This window comes from Aquarana catesbeiana, linkage group LG03 (assembly GCF_042186555.1).
Source record: "Aquarana catesbeiana isolate 2022-GZ linkage group LG03, ASM4218655v1, whole genome shotgun sequence".
In the NCBI taxonomy this organism is placed as follows: Eukaryota; Metazoa; Chordata; class Amphibia; order Anura; family Ranidae; genus Aquarana; species Aquarana catesbeiana.
Genome location: NC_133326.1, coordinates 503656786 through 503675250, shown reverse-complemented (window position 1 = coordinate 503675250; position 18465 = coordinate 503656786). Strand labels below are relative to the sequence as shown.

Sequence of the window (18465 nt, the reverse complement as noted above, 5' to 3'; positions counted from 1 at the left end):
AAACAAACAGACAGCCTTTACAGCTGCGATCTTTCTGGGCGTTTTTTTTATTTGAATCCAGACCCCAGGGGAGATTATCTCAAATGCCCAGAAACTATCTGGCTGGGTTTGGGGATTTGACTCACCGTTGTCGTCTTCCCTTTTTGCCACAGCCACCGGGCTTGCTTTTCCATCCTTATGGTCCACACGCAAGGAGGATAGCCGCCAAAGTGCACCCCCCCCCCCCCCCCCCCCCAACTGCTGTCCCTTTAGGGAGCTGCAAGGTTAGGCTGTGTCCTGCACTGTCCAGTCAGTATATACACGAGGGGGGGCGCAATGCCGTACGTTCCTCATTCCCATCTGAGGTGGTTTAGGCAGACATTCACCATAGTAAACTGGTGCCTCCTCGAAAAGGAGGATGTGGGCACCTGCTGACTCTCAGCCTTCCCTTCTGGGTAAGAACGCGGGTCATTCAGGCGGTGCCCCTCCCCAGCAGCCCACGCGAGCTACCAGGGAGTCAGGGGATACGATCCCCCTGGAAAGAACCGACGGCCCAGCACCCCCCATCTGAACGGACGTGGTAGTGGGGAGGAGAGAAATGGGAGACAGGATAAAGGCCCCTGAAGTTCTGGGGACACCACTGTACCCAGGGGCCTTCAGCTCTCAGGGGGGGGCTTTCCCAGTTTCTGCTGCCCCCCCTGAGGAAAGGATAGGGGAACCCCCCCAGGAAGGATAAATATATCCCGCCAGAGGTTTCCCAGGCATTTGGTCCAGCTCCCAGGGGGAGACCACCAGCCCCAGGCGTCATTTGGAAACCCCCCCCCCCCCCCCCCCCCACAAAAACAGTTTCGCCGTGTAGGGAGAAACAATCAAAAACTGAGGATCAGGGGGAAGGGTGTGGACTTAAAACAGCTGTTGATGGATTGTGTTTCCTGTGGGGGAGGAGCCTCTCATCTGTGCCGTCCTGGAAGATGACTTGAGAAAAAAAAAAAGTTTTAGAGCCTTTAAAAACCCAAAAAGGAAGCCTTTGCAAACTATGATGCTATACTGGCTGGGGAGTGTGCTGTAAAGCCAACTGTCCGCTTTCATGTGAAATGTCACCTGCCCCCCCTCCTATGTATACCAGGCTTTACCATCCCATTTGCAGGCCTGGTGAATCTATGGTGGGTGTCCCTGTGCCAAAGGTAGTGCACATCCATTTGCTGCTTCTGCCTTGTGAAAGGACAAGTGGGATGTAGGATAGTTGGTCCAGCACTGTCAGCTCATGATTGGTGCCTGGAGAAGCAGCTGACGACACATGATCTGTGTTCCATCAGCTGCAGTGATTGTAGGGGAGTCATTTAGGTCCAAAGACATTTTGGAGTCAAAGCCTGTCACCTATATTGCCATCACAGAGGCCATTAAGACACTTAAAGCGCACCCCCCCCCCCCCCCCACATACAAATACATGTGTTAACAGCATTATGGATGCAATGCAACAAAACGCCTTTTTCCAGAACGGGGGGGGGGGGGGGGGGGGGGGGTTGGCCCTGTGCTTTAACTGCACCCCTGAAGAGGAAGGTGGCTGCTGAATGGCACAGGGAGCAATATTGTGGGCAAATAGAAGCATTGTTACATGGTCCCGCTGCAGAGATTCTCCCCCACACTGTTGCAGGAGGCAGTGCAGAAAGGTTTGGCGATAATCTGTCCCCTTTTACAAAACCACAGAAGATAGGATTTTGAAAAATTGTTTTATTCAAGCATTTACAGTGGACATGTTTCAGTTTCATCTTGAGCTCCGTTGTATCTTCTATGTTTGGTAGTAGTCACAATGATAATAGTCACAAGGATAACTGCCAATACACAACCAACAGATGCTGTGCCCTTTAGCCAAATCATGGAAGTAGACTCAATGTCACCTAATGGAAGACAGTTGCACCAACACATTAATAGGCAAAGTAATGAACTAAAAGCAACTTTATTCTTAATTTGCACAAGCTGTTTTAGAACAAGTTGACACTGCTAGAAAGCAGTTACCTTCCAATAGCTGTAAGATGACAACTCATAGGGTCAAGACTTGCAGTGTCCCAAGTAGAGTCCAAAGTTTTGTTCCGCTTGGGAGAACCCAAGTAGTGTTGTAGTACCCTCCTTGCTAGGCTGCCATAAGCAAATTTAGTATTTGCCTCTGCTTAGAGCAGAATGATTAATTGGGCTCTGTAGGTTGCAAGTCTGGCTGCCTAGCCCCAGTGGGTGAATCGGATTCATGCAACTCCTGTGCAAATTCTCGCCAGGTATTGGCTGAAGGTGGTTGGTTAGTGCATAAATCTTTGAGCAGTGTTGTCCAGGAGAAGTTGCCAGCCAAAGAGGGCTGCCTGTCCTGCTGAAGGTCCAGCCTGCTCCAGGATCCCAGCTCAGTCAGAACTCAGCAGGTGTGCCACAGAAGACCTGCCTTGGTGATCACATTTGCTGGAATCAAGAGTTACATTCCAAGCTGAATGACCGAGTACTGACCTTAAAAAAAGTGAAGAATTTTGGTAGCCATAGCTTTTAATCACCCCCGCTGAACAATGTACAAGGCTTACCTGGTCCCATCCAGCAGAGCCACTACAAGAGGGTCCTCATTGTTCCCAATGCGGAGGACCACAACTCCCTTACCAAGTTAACTGCAATAAACTTGTCTGCACTTTAAATTGGCTACCATGCATCACAATTGGTCAAGAGGAGGTCTTCTGCATTATACAGCTAGAGCAAGGGGTTCCCCCTGGTTGTACTGAAATGTGAGGCTGCCAATTCTGCCCTACTAAAGGTTAAGATCTTCCAAAGTCTAATTATATTCTATTTATAGGTTACATCTGTTCCATGTTTTGAAGCAAGCATACTCAACCTTTGGATCAGCACAGCCATTATGGGCTCAACAGGTTCTCTCAATACTGAGTCATGCTGGGGGACCCATGAGGCTTTACACAAGTACTGTGAACAAGCCCCAACTCAGAGAATCCATTAAACATTACGTGCTCACCTCTCCCCATGTCACTGGAATTCTGCCTGTCAAGATCTTCATCCCCACCAAAGATCACAGGTCCGTCTGAAGTAACCATTAGTGATTGTCGAAGAGCCATATCAGCCATTTCTCTCTGCAAGAGGAAACCATGTTTAGTTATCCGTATACAGCAGCATGATGCTGACAGATTTAACTAAAGTTTCAGCCTAATCTGTTTAGGTGAGAAAATAAACCAGATTACAATTCAAGAGTGCCCATTTACATTACTGTCAGGACATTAGTCCAAAAGGATAAGTGCAGAAAGCCAGGAAAGATAAAGTTCAAAAATCCCATCTTACTTTTCTTTTGAGCGCAGTTCACTATGCAGGAGTCTGTGGCAGATGGGACACATACTGATGCACTGCAGTGAAAGAACACCTATAGGACACAGGTTAGTTAGTACTTTTCAACCAGGCTGCACAACAGACCTAAGGCCAAGCACGTATTACCACACACTTACCAGACCACCAAGAGAAACCTGGGTGTTGGGAGCCACAAAAGTAAAGGTACTGACCATGAAACGTTGATAGTGGGTTGGAAAAGGCATGCTTTGTGATGGTGCTCCAACAGGAATTACCTGAGATAGGTAGTTGTCTCCAGGGAAGGGCAGCTAGAAGACATAAGCCAGTTTGTATGATGTATGGCCAGCTTTAGTCTTTACAATCCTTGTTCAATTTCCTTTAGATTTGCCTTCAACTATGTAGTGCAAAGGCCTGCCTGATTGTATACAAATTGAAAGTGTTTAAATTTACCAAACCCATAATATGAGGGGGGGGGGGGGATTTGTGTATGGCAAGCTTAAAGCCGGTTTGTGGTAGTCTAAACCTTCAATCAATTGCTTACCTGTTAAACAAGATTGGCCATTGAGGAGCATCAGTGGGGCTAGCAGAGTTTGTGGCCAGCAGTTGTCCAATATGAGAACCAAGTTAGGATCACTCCTGTGTAGAATGTGAACCTCCAGGAAGACTGGATCTCTGAGCACTTTGACTACAGGGTAGTCTGCATCAGCATAGTATGAACTATAGCCTCCATCTGTAAGACAAGAAGGTCTACATTTACACACACACACAGAAACAAAAACTAGCGAGTGGGGTCTTGCCATTCAGGGACTGATGTGCATGTCATAAGCTACAACCAGCACATCAGCTTTTTGTAGTTGTGCGAGAACAGCAAGCTTTTGAAGTGAAAAGTGAGCATGTTCTTTGTTAAGCATTACCCATTTCAGATACCAGGCAAGAGCATTGGGCCCAAAAGACAGACAAGTTCAAAATTCAGAACTAGCATGTGTAACACCAAGTTAAGCAATTTTGCTCCCCTGCTGGTTACAGTTGCACTGAAAAACCATTACCCCTTGAAGCCTTGTGTTATACAAGTGTTGGATGGCATTCCAGCTACTGCCAATATATCAAAGTTGCAGTATTGCAGCTTTTTCCATTGCTTTTGCCTGAAGCAGCAGTCTGGAATGCACCAGTGTATATCCTGCAAAGTGTTTGCTTTAGTGTTGGTAGCACAAGTCTGAGTGCACACAACATGGTTAGGGTCCTGTGGTAGCATTTGATTCAACCAACTCATTAAGGTTTTGAATCATTGATGGGTGTGGGTTCCAGGGCATTCTATCTAGAGAACCTGCAGGTTACCACTGCAACGTTAAGTGATTCAGTGTCGTGCCAATACATCAGATCCAGGTATTCCCAGGTTGCTAGAGAATCTCAAACCATTCCATTTAGCCTTTGAATCCAAAACAGCTACAGTTGCTCCAATCTTACCTTTTGCTATTACCATTTCCAGCAGAAGAGGCCCTGGGGTGGACACTGGAGGTGGCGGTGGTAATGTCAATACTTCAACTTCCAAAGGAATAGTGCCAGTTTTTTCCATAACTGCAGCGAACAGTTAGCCTGAACAAGGGAAAATATGTTACAGGTCCTAAAATTGTGCAGCAACTCAAAGTTATGCTTCTGTAAAGGCCCAAGACCCTTATATTTTGTCCACAGGGCTGATCTTTATTTAGGCAGTCTAACTTTCATTGACCAAGATAAAGGCTCAGTGAGGAAACTAATTCTGCAGTCATCCATTTCATGTCTCTGCCTCCTGCTGCTCAGGTATTAGAATGTGGATATTTGCTCACCAGACGAGGAAATTCTTAAATTAGCAATAATGAAATGCCTCTGGTAAATCTTTGCTGTCCATACAAAGTATACAAGCAGTCTTTAACCCTGTACATTAGATAGTTGGAAGCTGTTGCTTTTTGAAACAGCCATGTATGCAGACTAGGACCACTTTAAAAACATACCTCATTGTACTGTCCCTTGTGACTGAAGATCCTTGCCATGTTTGCACCTCTTTGTTTGCAAAGAGTGTGCTTTCATAAGTCATGCTGTCAGATGCCTGTGAAAAAGCAAACAATTCAGATCCAAAGCCCATACATTTAGAATGTTACACTTAAGACAACTAGGAGATGCATTTCCATGCACATATGACCATTGTGACAAAGTCAAAGATTGAGTTATTGTTTTCTGATAGCTTTTGCATTCTTAGACTAGCCATTAGCAAGATAAACTATTCCTATAGAACTCAACTGGAAGTAGTAGTGACCAGCTACAACTCTCTCATAAACAGCAACATGTTTTGCTAAACTATACAACTTCAGGAGATTCGTAATTGTCTGTACAGCACATTCACCCGAAAGTTTTAGGTCAGCATGTGAACAAACCAGGGCCCTCTGGACTGCCAGAAATTGAAGATATCTGTCACAGGAGAACCAAGATGCCCATCTATACAACATGTACAAAGCTGTTTAGCAGATATGGGAGCTGTAATTTCCTTCATCAACCAGAGGGAGCCAATAAATTCAAACAGGGAAGCTTGTAACATTCACAGCTTTGAGAGACAAGGGCAGTCCAAATACTAGCAAACTGCATTCAATTTCCAAGGGCATCAAACTTCCCAAACTCTAAATCATCTGGATCTTTAAAACAGCAGAGGCCAATATGGGGCTCCTGGCAAATGCATGGCAGATGGTCTTAGCAAGCACTTGCTGATACAACCAAGATGATCTGCCATGCATTCACCCCTATACTAGCCTCTGCAGTTTAAATATCAGCCGATTTGGAGCTTGGGAAGTTTGATAGATATTTGGACTGCCCTAGTCTCAATGCTGTGAATGTTACATGCTTCCCTGTTCCAATTTATTGTCTCCCTCTGGTGGTTGATGAAGGAAATTACAGCTTCCATATCTACTAAACCAGCTTTGTACATGTTATAGATGAGCATCTTGGTTCTCCTGTGACATAGATCCTCAATTTCTGTCAGTCCAGAGGCCCTGGTTTGTTCACATACTGACCTGAAATTAATTTCAGATGAATATGCTGTACAGACCATTATGAAACTCCTGAAGAAGCTATACACTTTAGCAAAAACATGTTGAGGATTTTTTTGTACAGTAGATATACAATTGTTGGTCTGATCACATTTTGAAGATGGTTAAATATAACAATGTATTGTCATTTTATAAAGTTTTTTTTTTGGCCACCTTTAAAGTCCCCTGTTCCATTTTCCCAAATATTTAGGATGTGGTGCCTTGCTTCACTATCCTTTGCCGATTTACCAAATTTCCCATCTGTATCATTTAGTTTTATTAGAAATTGACCATCTCACCTGATTCACAGAACTGCATGACAAAGGAAACCTGAAGCCAACAAAAGAGCCCGTTTTTGAGGTGCTCAAGCTGGGGCATGAGGTGGAATCTACATCCACCACTCTGACTGAATCCAGTATCAAATATGGCAAAGTGAGGTCAGTTGACACAACCACCACCATGCTGCTGTCATCAGTGCATTGGGCAGTCACTGTAGAAGAAACAAATGTTAGTAGACAGGTTTGACTCAGTGGCTTGCCCTAAACCTACAGCAAACATTTTGCAGCTCTTAATATGCAATTTCTTTAATTTGACTGGGAAAGAGGAATTCTAATGCAACAAGGCAAATGTGGCCATGCAACGCCATTGCAGTCTAAACATTTGTGTTCAAAGAGTCAGTGTGCCAGCCTAGCCACTTTATCCTATATAACCCCTTTTAAAAAGACAATACAATTAAGTCCTTGCCCCATCTAATCTACACCAAAAGCCTGCCTAAAACATAGCCAACACTGCTAAATGCTGGTGGTGCCCAACTACCCTGTTTCCCTGAAAAAAAAAAAAAAAAAAAAGACCTAGCGTGATTGTCAGTGATGGCTGCAATATAAGCCCTACCCCGTTTCCCCAAAAATAAGACCTACAAGGACTTTAACTAGGGCTTATTTGAGAGGTAGGGCTTATATTGCAGCCATCACCGACAATCACACTAGGTCTTATTTTCGGGGAAACAGGGTAGTTGGCTCAATTCCCGTGGTTCTGCACCGACTGTAAGCAGCAATTCCCGTGGTTCTGCACCGATGTAAGCAGCAATTCCCGTGGTTCTGCACCGATGTAAGCAGCAATTCCCCGTACTGACCACTCCTCTCAGAACCTCTAGTTTGGAAGGCAGGCTCTGAAGTGTGTGACAGCAGTACCTATACTTATTGCATGGTAAATGTGTGTGAATCTTCAAAAGGTGGTTTACAAACTTTAGATTGTTCAGACAATTAGGAGTACGCTAGATACGCAGACACTGCTCTGCCAACACTAGCTCACCTTGTGAAGAGAGAAAAAAAAAAAAAAAAAAAAAAAAACACCACACAGAATGTTGATGTATGGAGTTTAGAAAAACCCAAGTTGTATCAGCAAGTGTTCAGTTGCCAAACTTGTTTAAGCGGATGTGAGTGAACAACCCAACTTACATTTGTTTCCATAGTAACAGGGATTTTCAGAGTCACTCTGGGTGTAGCAGCAGCCAACACTTTCACAGCGATCTCTGGACACACTTGTATTAGCACATGGAATTCGGTCAGCTGTTGGAATTGCAGAACATGCTCTAGCACTGGGAGCGTCCATTGCTATACAGAAAGATACAGTAGTTAGATTTAATGGATGCTGTGCACAATTAAAATATACATACTTTAGTTCTGCTGGTTGTTTACAGTGGCAGTTTACTGCAATGTGGGATTTGCCTTTAGGTCCCTGTATGTAGTTGCTTACAAAGTAGACTGTTGTGGGTTTCATTTCCAAATTCAAAAATTAAATAATCTTAACAGGGACAGCACAAATGTTGTTAGGTCCACTGACAAGAGGCAATTAGTTTTGTTTCCTAGATAGTGATCACACACTTTTTTTTAAATGGTCAAACCACTTGGGCCTGCTGTAGCACCTACTTTTAGGAACTCAATTTCCTATACGCTTGTATTTCTGCTCTATGCAAAGACATATCGCTTTCAGCACTCCCAAGACATGGTATGCCTTCAAGCAGTGCTGGAACAAGGTCATCAGGTGCCCAGGGTGAAGGTGTGCGCCCCCAGTAGTCTGTGCAACAATTTAATTCTCCAGTTTGCTGCAGTGTAGCACAAATGAGACCGTGGGAGGGGAGAACACACACACACACACACACACACACACGTCCCTGTGTCAGCAAGAACAATGGTGCTGCATCAGTGGGGAAAAACTGCATCACTGGTGTAAATCTGACTGTTCAGTGGGATATAAGCTCTGGGGGGGCCCCTCTGACTGATTTTCAGATGGGTGTCCCATTTTACCCTACTGCACCTTTGTGCATTGCGTGCTGTTGCAGTGCTGCCCACTTACATTTTTTGCTATAAAAGCATAGCATCAGGTCATGGTATAGTTACATAGTTAGTAAGGTTGAATAAAGACACCAGTCCAACCTGAGTGATTGTGTGTCTACAACCCTGACCCTTGTTCCTAACCCTGTACATCGCACACTCACATCAGTCCCTACCCTCAGTCAAAGGTCCCCATTCATATACTAGGGCCAATTTTGGACAGAAGCCAATTAACCTACCAGCATGTCTTTTGGAGTGTGGGAGGAAACCGGAGTACCCGGAGGAAACCCACGCAGGCACAGGGAGAACATGCAAACTCCAGGCAGGTAGTGTCGTGGTTGGGATTCGAACCAGCGACCCTTTTTACTGCTAGGCGAGAGTGCTAACCACTGCACCACTGTGCCACCCTGGTATGCACTGGTATGTGTACAGCTGCATCTTCCTGTTCAGGTGGAAAGTCAGGGAGCAATAAAAATGCAGCTCAACATTTTGCAATCCTTCATTCACCCATGTGATTAGGCCCCCAAGGCCTTGTTACACTTGCAGTTGGGGGGGGGTCACCAAGCAGGAGGTTGAATCATTACTGCCTTCTAATTTCTCTCCTCTCTACAGCAATCAAGTCTAATTCTTAGGTGGCCAGATAGAGATGTATTCCATTTCAACACTGGCATTCACAATTATAAAAAGACTAAAAAGAAAAAGCCCAGGCAAAGAGCTGGATCTGTTGTGCAAACTTAATACAACAGTACATTCAACGTGATCTGCAATTACAGATGTTTGAAGCAAAGTTTACCAAGGTGAACTGGACATCCGAGATCCTTTTTGTGGTACTGAGATTTTCCATTATGAAGAAATTCTTCCAAACTAATAGTCATCACATGTTCCCCATCCTAAAAAAAAAAAAAAAAAAAAAAAAAAAAAAAAAAAAAGAGGCATTAATCAAATTAGCTTCTTGCATAGTAGTGTCAATGGGTACTACACTGGTCACTCCCTTTAAGTCAGGGGTAGTCAACCCCAGCCCTCCAGCTGTTTTGAAACTACAAGTCCCATGAGACATTGCAAGACCCTGACAAACACAGGCATGATGGGATTTGTAGTTTCACAGCTGGAGTGCCGAGGTTGCCTACCCCTGCTTTAAGGGGTAGAGTGGGAGGGGTTAAATATGCTGCCCATATCCCACTGGATACATTTGTAACCTGGCCCACTAGCTAACATGTGAAGTCTCCCTATCTTCCAGCAAGAGGCCCAAACTCTGTATTGGGTTTGGATAGCAAGCTGGGCAACAACCTGTCCAGGTGTGGACTAGGTCTGCTCACAGCATTTCACTGGAACCTCCCCAAATCAAAGTTGTGTGGGGTTCTTCTGAATACATCAAAAATTTAAGACTCAAAATGTGAGGGCTTGTCCCAACAGACATCTATTCTCTACAGTCCTGATGGGGAACCCCCTTCCTCAGGAATTAAAGTTCTAACCCCTACCTACCAACTGCAGTCCTCTATCAAAACTCTGGAATCTCAGCTGATAAGAGGGAACAGTGCCTGACAGGTTGTGTCCTTTGGAGGGGGTTTCTCTCTACTACAAAGAGGAAGAAGTTTAGAACTAGCTGAATGAATTGAGGCACAAAGTGGACATACACATTTCTAAATAAATTCCTAGACAGCTGGCAATACATTCTAATCTGTCATTAGTGGGGGTCAAACAGATGTTCTTGTCTGCAGCATAAGGAAAGTTGAGCAGAATGGAAGATTTCTGGAAAGAGCAGAATTTCTAAACTGCAAGTGTTTGGGAAAAATCCAGGTGCTCCAAAGTTGAACATTAAAGCAAACAATTTACTAACTTTGAAAGACATGGTCGGCAAGTCATTTGTACTGACCAGACTTTTCAAACAAAAGGTTCATCAGGAAGTCTACTAGTGCAGTGATCATCAACCCTGTCATCAGGGCCCACTAACAGGCCAGGTTTGCAAGATAACATCACAGGTGATATCATTTGCTGCTCAGTGATTGCAGTATTCTAGTCTGCATCTCACCAAGGTAATACATAAAACCTGGCCTGTTAGTGGGCCCTGAGGACAGGGTTGATGACCACTGCATGGCCAGCTTGATTTCCCACCCCCCTTCCCCAAAGTCCTATTGAGTGTGACAAGCTAAATAGAGTAGTACTAAAGCATTCTAACCATTCAAAAAAAAAAAAAAAAAAAAAAAAAAACTCCCAACCCCCCCCCCACTTTATAGATGCACATCAGGAGGAATTTAATTGCAGATTACATAGTTGGTAAGGTTGGGAAACCACCCCCCCCCCCCCTTTAGTTGCCCTTTGTACTCACTACATACTTCTTGAGGACTGGTGCCTAGAACTGGACAGCATACTCTAGGTGCGGCCAGACCAGAGTCTTGTAGAGCAGGAGAATTGTTTTATCTCTGGAGTTAATCCCTTTTAAATGCATGCCAATATCTGGTTTGCTTTCTTAGCAGCAGCTTGGCATTGCCCATCACCTACTAGGACCCCCAGGTTCTTTTCCATTCTAGATTCCCAGTTTGCATTCATATTTTTTCCACCCAAATGCATTTTTACAGTAAACTTCCTTTGCCATGTAGATGCCCACCCCATTAATTTGTTCAGATTTTTGCAAGGTTTCCACATCCTGTGGAGAAGTTATTGCCCTGCTTGGCATTGTCTGCAAATACAGAGATTGAACCGTTTAACTCATCCACCAGGTAGCTTATGAACAAAATAAATAGGATTGGTCCCAGCACAGAACCCTGGGGGACCCCACTACCCACCCCTGACCATTCCGAGTACTCCCCATTTATCACCACCCTCTAAACTCCTACTTTTAGCCAGTTTTCAATCCATGTACTTGCCCTATGGTCCATGCCAACGACCTTATTTTGTACAGTAAACTTACGGGGAACTGTGTCAAATGCTTTTGCAAAATCCAGATACACCACATCTACGGGCCTTCATCTAGATAGCAACTCACCACCTCATAGAAGGTTAATAGAGGAGTTTGGGAAGAATGATTCTTCATGAAGCCATGCGGATTACTGCTAATCAGGGCCACCAACGTGGGGGGTTCAGGCAGTACTCATGTAAGGGGCCGGAGTGTCCCTAGGGGCCCGGCCGGCCAGGGCCCGCTTACCCCAACAGCAGAACATGAAATCCATCTTGTACCAGCTCCGCCGCAGAGAAGCATAAACAAGACAAGACTCCTCCGCCTACTTTCACCCCAGCAGCACCCCCCCACATTTTGTAATTATTCTGCACACAGTAATGAACTTTAACAAGCCGACAGTCTTTCAGAATGGCAACATTCCCCAGCAGCAGGTGATCAAGGCCAACGCTCGCTCCTCATCCATTCCCAGATGAGGCAGAGCGTGCTGAGTTTGCTTGCAATGTGATTGGCTGGGGGAGTGGCCAGCTCAGCAACAGCAATAACAGGTGCATGCAGATAGATCCGAGAGTGCAGCATGGAGGGTAATGTGTGCTGCTGACTGTGCTCCTGTAGATTTTATTTGGACTTTATCTCCTTCTTGGATGGGACACCCTGAGGCTGACAAGCTGGTATAATTGAGTTGCATTGTGAAAATGGATGACTCTGGGTGCAGATAAGTTACATTTTGGAGAGCCTCTTCACTAAGCAACTCCCATCCCCACCCAGAGAGTCATCTTCATCCATTTTCACAATGCAACTCAATCATCTTCATCCCCACCCAGCATCTACTCCATCCCTCCAGTCTCCACAACACATCGCCACCCACACCCAGCACCATCCATCCCTCCAGTCTCCAAAGGCGTAAGAGTGTTAAAATAAAAATGGGTGCACCGAAGGTCTCAGTGGGATGGCCTATGGGGCAACCAGTGGGCGGGACCTGGAGAATGTTGGGGGGGGGGGGGGGGATGGGGGTCAGGCCCCCAAAAATCTGATGGATGCCCTGCTGCTAATGATACCGGTTTCATTACTAAACTCTTGTATATAATCCCCTCCAAGAGCTTGCCCATCTTACCTCTTCTTTCATAAAGCAGCTATCAAATGAAGCACCAACCATTACAGATCCATCCAAATCTTGTCCTACCCATGTGCCACAAGCAGAGTTATTGTGCAAGTAGTGAGGCTTTCCATTAGGATCTAAAGGAGAAGAAAACACAAAGTCAAGCTTTCAGAAGTGTGCACGTAAAACAGATTCATACATTCAGAGTTACACCTTCTTGGTAACCTGCAGTTTAGCAACCCACACACCTGAAGAGCATCTTGAGGCTAACAGCTCAGTAGGTTTATAAAGCATGTCATCCAACATTTAATGCAATGCTGGTGCTGTACTAATAGCAATATAGTTTACCCTGCGAGGGCAACCCCCACCTAAATTGCATTGTTTTTGCATTTTTAAAACATGTCTCTTCACAGGTTTGAGTCTCACCCTAGACAGACATTTTTAAATCTGGCTTTAACCACAACTTACTTTTGGATCCATCATTCCAAACTGGACACAGTCACAAGGTTTTGAAGAGGAATATCTCACGTGTTCATTAGGCAACATGCAGCAGCCCTCCCAAGTGGATAGTGGGTGGCAACTTTGTTCCAAATGTAGCGATGTCCTAGTCCTCCTTCGGTCTAATGAGAACTTCAAGGGCCAGAGATAGCTGACATCCTGTGTTGTGGGTTGTGAGGCATGGTGGGTGCAGAGTAATTAAAGTTATTGGGTGCCAGACACTGCTTGAATGCAAAAGTTTCTCCATATCTTTTTTGGGGAAAGAGGGTCAGAGCCAGGATACCCTCATTTAGATGGCTGATTGTCAGACAGACTTTGATAGGAAGACAGCCATGCAGGGAATGGCATTCAGCAAGATGCCACATCTGCATGTGCAGGAATGCCGTCTCCTACAGCAACAGTCTAACAGTTCTTAACACAAAGCATAACAGTTTTTTCTCCTTCACTGCAATTGCTCCTTGTAGTTCAGCCCACCGAGCTCCCGGTCTTTCACTAGACCCCTGAATCCCTTGGGCTCCTCCAATCTTCACAGTGGCATCCTCCTCAAGTGTCGCCCCCCCACTTCTGATGGGTCCCTAGCTTGGCACTCTAGATACCCCTCAACCTTCACCCCACTGACCTGCTCGGTCCCTGGCTTGACACACAAGGCTGCTCTGCAAGCGTCACCTCCATTGACTGGGTCCCTGGCTCGATTCCCACTGAAGTTTCCCCGGTTCTTCACCGTTCCCAGTTGGTGAGAATGCTGCTCCGGTACTTGCTTCAGTTACTCACTGTGGTCCCTGGTAATTAGGCGAATAGTCCCTTACTGGCGACAGCTTCCCCTCTACCTCCGACCGGTTCTCCGGCTGGCAGAACTGTCACTTCTGGTTGGACTGCAAGCCGCAGCCCCAACCCTGCGCTGCTCTTCTGGAGAGGCCCAGGATAGGCCCAGGCAGTACAACACATCCACCCAGGTGGCACAGAACACCTGACTCCACCCAAATATATAGGCTCTCCCAGCAGGCCAAGGGATTCAAGAAACCCCTGCCCATTGGCTGAGGTAGCCCACATACCCATAACCTGACCTTGCCCTTCTCATATCTAGTACCTGGCCACCTAGTGGTAGAAGAGAAAAGTGCAACAAGGCTAAACTTAAGGAGAAATTAATAGATCTCAATCAACCCGGAGAACTACTCCTTGCAAGTACATTTGTGAGGGGCAACCCTGCCTAAACTAAGGTAAAAAAAAAAAAAAAAAAAAAAAAAAAAAAAAAAAAAAAGGGGGGGGTAGATCTACCATCAAATCTGGTTATACCAGAGGGGTCCCAATACAATAGATCCCTGCATCAACATTATTTATGTTGATGAAGGATCCGTTATACCTTTATTCAGCCTCCTGGCTGAACACCTATACCCCACTTAAGGGGAAAAAAAAGAACATATGCATCTTCAGAGGTTAAAGCCAGCTTTTAACCAAAAAGGAAGTATTGAAAATAACTTTCAGGGCTCAGGGAACCCCTACAAGTTACCACAACTCATGGAACACTAGTGCAATGGTCAGTGGGACAAATGCTGCCATTGTGGTCATTTGCAATAATCCCAGTCTTACACCCCACCTCATCTTTGTTGCCAGTGTTACTCATCTGAGGAGCTGTTCACTGCTCAAGAAACCCCTAGCACCCTCTATACGAATCCTAGAGTTCCACAGAAGCCTTCATTATATATTTTAAATTTATATGATAGACAAATACTGACACTTTACCCCAGTGTCTTTATTGTAAAAGCACTGACTGGTCACCAATGAGTAGTTACTCTAGTAGCCCCAAAAACATGACAGCTATACAAGCCAAAACCACACAGTATTACATAATGAAAGCGAATACTGCTTGTACTCACCTATAACCGATAGAACAAAAGCAACATCATTCAGCAGTGAAGGGAGCGAGAATTGCATGTAATCATACCCACAGCGCAGGCGGGATGGGTCATCCCAAGAATCCAAACTGCCAGACACAAAGCCACAGAACCATAGCACCCCTGCAAGGATCAAAACCATCTTTCCTAGTAGCTACCAATACCACCAGCAGCCAAAAGCTCCTGATTTACATGCTGGCTCATTAACTGATTGGGCAGCTATTGTGGTAAGCCCAGGTGTATTGCATGTTGTTAAAGGCCAACTCTCAAGTTCTAGGAAGTTTCATTAACTGATTCCTAGCTTATATTCTTTAGGTAAACACTTTTAGAGGAGTTTTCCACTACTAAGGTTAGGTTCACACGGGCCTGCACACTGGCAGCTGTCAAAGTTAGTTCTGACAGGGAGCCGTGCAATGCATATTTCAGTGCATCTCACTGCTTCCTTGTTTTTTTGTTTTATTAACTTTATTTAAAGTGTCCTATAGTGACACTTCATTCATGTTTCTGCACAGCGGTGCATTGTGCTTGCTGTGTGGTGCCATGTGGTGGTATTAGGGTTGCCACCTGTCTGGGATTCATCTGGACAGTCCGGTACTTTTTACATCATGTGTCCGGGTTTCCGACTTCCAGACACGTTATTCAGACAGCATACCTGCCAGACGTCCCCAGTGCCTGCCACCAGTGTGTCTTCCCCTCATCTCTGCCCCCAGTCCAATCTCCAGTGACCACACATTGTCCGCACTTAGTTTACTACTGCTGGCTTCTGTTCCCCTCACTAATCTGCAGAGTTTAAATATCATAGCTTTAAGTGGCCAACAACAGCAGGCACCTCTCAGAACAGACCACCAGCAGCTAAAGGACCACTCCTCTCCCTATCTGTGTGTTTCCTGAGCTGACACAGGAGCCCAGCAGAAGGAGCAGTGCAGCTGATCAGCCTCAGTAGAGGGAGCAACCCACAGCTTACAGAACGGAACAGCAGAAGACAGGTATGTAGTCCACCCTGCTACCCGCCTGTCCACCCCACTGCTTGTTTGTCCATCCTGCTGCCCCCCTGTCTGTCCCACTGCCCCTCTGTCCATCCCACTGCCTGCCTGTCAAACTGGCTGCGCGCCTGTCAATCTCACTGCCCCCCTGTCCATTCTGCTGCCTCCCTGTCCATCCCGCTGCCCCTCCAGTCTACCCTGCTGCCCCCTAGTCCACCCTGCTGACCCAAGCCATCTCGTTGCTGTAGGGTTCTTTGGGGTGCTGTGGTTAGGATTGTCCGCTTTGGGGTGCCTTGGATAGGATGGACTGATTTGGGGTGTTGTAGATAGAATGGGTCACTTTGGTGTGGTGTAGATAGAGTGGGTTGCTCTAGGTAGGGTGGGCTACTTTGGACTGTCAGTGGAAGATTGAGCAGATTTGAGGTGCAGTGTATAGTAAGGGGTGCTGTAGGCAGGGTAGGCTACTTTAGGCCCCTCCCACTGTTAATGCAATTTGGCCACACCCACCGTTCACTGCCACATGTCAAAGTGTCCAAGGTCTTTTACAATCCTATTGTCTATAGTGTATACTACAAAAAAAAAGAAAAAAAAACTGCCGTGCGCCAGTAAAGTGTTTGGGCTTGGCTTGAAGAAAAGGTGGCAACCCTAGGTGATATCTAGTGTGCTGCATAAAATTACTGACATACTGCATTTTTCCACACTAGACATCACCCCAGCATTGAGGTGTGAACTGGGCACATGTGCCCTAACGTTGACTAGGGCTCAAATTCGTTCAAACCCACCTGACCTATCCTGCCAGGATGCTGTCACTGCGGACCACCAATCATAAGTGGCCGTAGTGACAGTTTACTGGCAGGATATGTCAGGCAGGTTTGCACAAGTATCCAAGCGCACCTTAACTCATCCCTGGTGGTGACCTGCGTTTATCCAGTGAGGAAAAACGCAGTGTGAACAAGCCTTTATTAAGGTTTGTGTATGGCTTCTTCTATAAGTGCTGCCTCTGAAAATAAGTGTTCTTTCGTTGACTGAGCCACAAAGCTTTGTTTCATAGTGCTGTTCTTTTCATGAGAATTAGTTAGCAGCAATCCTGAGAAAACAAGGCAAAAAAAGCATTTACATAATTTATCTGGCCCCAGATATGTAACTTAAAATATAATCAGCAAAGAGAGATATGTATCAATTCTGTCACACAGCAAGACAGATTCTAAGACAGATTTATTATAATAAAAAAAAATACATCTTGATTTATACATTTCTCCATCAGCTGTTCTAAGGGCCAGTTCACACGATGGAAAGGCAGTCTGAATGCGTTCCAGATACTTTTTTGCATGTGCGTTTTTAATGCGTTCCGGTGCATTTTTTACCCCTCTTTTTTTCTTTACCTTAGAAAAGAACATGTGTGTTCCAGTGCATTTTTGGTGCACTCCGGAGCATTTTTTAATGTGTTTTACCGTGTTCCAGTACAGTTCAGTGTAGAAAAAATGCAACATGTTCTACTTTTTTTATGGAACTGGAACACACTGGAACTGACCGCACTGATGTGAGCTATGCCGTTGAAAACCACATAACCTACTATCCATGTGTTTTTGATGCAGAAACAAAACGACCTGGACTGCATGTGGTGTAAACTGACTCTTAAAGAGGAATTCCGCCCCCTCCCCAGCAAAAAAATTAGAAAGTCAGCAGCTACAACTACTGTAGCTGCTGATTTTTAATATTAGGACACTTACCTGTCCAGGTTCCTGCAATGTCGGCACCCCAGCCAATTTTCCGTTCTTGGGTGCTGACGCTGCCATTCGTGGTAAGGTAAACCGGCATTGAAGCCTTTAAGCTTCACAATCAGTTCGCTACTGCGCATACATGAAGTGTGCTGCGCTTTCTAACTGGCCCGGTGGCGGCAGAAGGAAGAGGGGGTCCAAACTTCTGAGAGATCTTGCCCCGGCGAGGTCTTACGGAAGGGGGACGGGTACCTGTCAAAAACAGGTACCCACTTCCCCCCGAAAGGTGTCAAATATGACACCGGAGGAGGGGAGGAAGCAAACAAGTGGAGCTTCCACTTTTGGGTGGAGCTTCGCTTTAAGTAGCACTGCCACAGAATAAAACCTGCCCTGATCACTTCTTAAAAAAAAAGTTGTCCCCCTGCTAGCTAATCTCATAATGTACTAGTATGCACCACATTATTATTATGATTATTATTTCAGGTACTTATATAGCGCCATAAATTTACGCAGCGCTTTACATATACATTGTACATTCACATCAGTCCCTACCCTCAAGGAGCTTACAATCTAAGGTCCCTAACACACATTCATACATACTAGGGACAATTTAGACAGGATCCAATTAACCTACCAGCATGTGTTTGGAGTGTGGGAGGAAACCAGAGTACCCGGAGGAAACCCACACAGGCACAG

General features: G+C 45.4%; 1 pseudogene; it reads right to left on the bottom strand.

The window, feature by feature from the left end:
• Window positions 1–1690: 1690 nt before the first annotated feature.
• LOC141132557 (zona pellucida sperm-binding protein 4-like) lies at window positions 1691–15230 on the bottom strand (annotated as a pseudogene).
• Window positions 15231–18465: the final 3235 nt, after the last annotated feature.